Below are 2227 nucleotides of genomic sequence, written 5' to 3'. Positions count from 1 at the left end.
TAAACGATGGCGGGTAGAGAGCTTTCGGGACGTGAAAGGACCGATACGATGGACATCGGCCGAGTAGAGTAGCCGCGAAGCCCTGTCCAACCATAAAATAGGTCCCCCGCTTATGAAAAGGCTAATGACACGCCAAGGTGTATTCAAACATTTCGTCGCGAAACGTCAGCACTCTTGTTCCATCAGCGCGGAAAAGGAATTTGTGTGAGCGTTTAAATCCGAGAGGAGATAATCATAGCAAATAGAGACGAGATTGCTTTGTCATCGTGGCCATTTCGGTCTCAATGTCTGTGCGCAAAATGCGACGCAACGCGCACCCTTGAATCGACACACACGTAACGCTGTGTTCGAATATCAAAATCGCCGTAATCTGAAAACAAAAGCATGACGAGAATGTGCTCATATTTGCATAAAATATAACAATGAGATGTGTTCGGTGCTTGAATTTAATAGTAATATACTATTATAAATACACAAAGCGTAATGCTTTCATTTAATGACAAATGGTCCTTTTTTTTAACCAGGAGAAACATTGGAACGGACTGGCCTGCATACTATATTGCGAGAAACATTTTAAATAATTGTAAACACGTTTACATTGTACAAATGCAACTGCTCGTTATTAATACCAAACTATTATAAAGTAGAAACTATTTTAATTAAAGCTATATAATTTCATGATGTGAAACAGGATATCAGATTACATATAATTCATAAATTAAAAACATTTTAATTGTTTAAAAAAAAATTGGTAAAATGATTGTACGACTTATTTAAAATAAAAAATATAATATAAACTGCAGAAACTTATTTAAAACATAAAATAAAACAAAGGTCATACAATATTTAAAATAATAATAAATATTAAATAAAATTGATTTTGTTTTATTTTAAATAAATGTTTTATTTTGTTTTACTTCAAATACACATTTTAAATAATATTATTTTAAATACAACCGGTCTCTGTTTTTGAATATTATTTAAACGCGTTTAATATCTCCCAACAAAAGTCACGATACTGCTCATTAACCATTTAATTCCTTTATTATTACTAGAAGACACACTCGAAGCGTGCATTAATTCTGCTCCAACTGCGAGAAAATGTTACATTTATCAGATATTTAAAATAAATTTAACCAAGAACCACGTTATTCAGCAGTATGAATAGTTGGCGAGAAATAGGCGAGTCCGAGCGTAAAGCAGAAGTGGTTAGAGCACAAGAACGATGCTGATGAGTTTTAAAGCGCAGAAATTACCACCGGCATTCGCCACGGAGTCTTTTATCCGATCTTTGTTCTATGAAGCATCGCGAGAGACATCACGTGACCCAAATCTCAATTTAATTTTTAAATACATTGGCATCAAGCTTTCGCGTTCGCTGTCTCGCGCCGTGAACGTAAAAACGTCGCCGTTTCTTCGTTGGATTTCTCTCGTCGGTATTTTTTTTTTTCGTGGTTTGTCGAGAGCATACTCGGAATGGCGCGCGCGATAAAGCGAAGTAACGAACAATGAAATGTTTATCAAGTGGTATTGCAGAGTGGAGTTTGTGGGCGGATTTAAAAGTGCGCTCGGGTAGCAACGCGACTCGCCCGGATAGCTCGAAAGAAACGCGATTTCGACGGGCGTAAAAAAAAAACTCGTTACGCGGACGGCCCGCTTTCGCGTTCGTTACTTCGGCCGACGAAAAATTCGCTAAATAATTCAGTTCAGAAAGTGGCCCGCGTGAAAACTCTTGTTTATCGGCACGGACGTAAATCTAGGCGACTCTCGCTCGCGATCGTTCGTCGCATCGTGACGCTGCGCGGCGCGGCGCGGCGCGGTGATTAATGCTTGCACCGGCTAGCAGTAGTTTCGCAAAAGATTATCAATTTTGCCTTCGACGGCGGAGCGAGGTAAACGGGCGCGCGTCTTCTCGCGACGATAAAACCGATTCAACGTGAGTTACTCCGGCGTGAGAACTTCCGGGGATCAGAGACCGTAAGACTCGGGAAAAGTCTCCGCAAACTCTGAGACGCTCGTAATTAATTAAACGCGCACTCCCTCTCTTCCCTCCTTCCAGCCTGTCCCGTTCGCGTAGGAAGAGAGGCGCATCGTATATTAGTAATCCCCCTTTTCATCGGCGTCGTCGTCCGCCAGACTAGCTGGACTCTTTTAACAAACGAGAGTGGAATACGGTAACAAATTTTACATTTTCCAATTTATCACATGCCGTACGATTTACGATGAA

Source organism: Solenopsis invicta, chromosome 4 (genome assembly GCF_016802725.1).
Source record: "Solenopsis invicta isolate M01_SB chromosome 4, UNIL_Sinv_3.0, whole genome shotgun sequence".
Lineage (NCBI taxonomy): Eukaryota > Metazoa > Arthropoda > Insecta > Hymenoptera > Formicidae > Solenopsis > Solenopsis invicta.
This window is presented reverse-complemented; position numbering follows the sequence as displayed.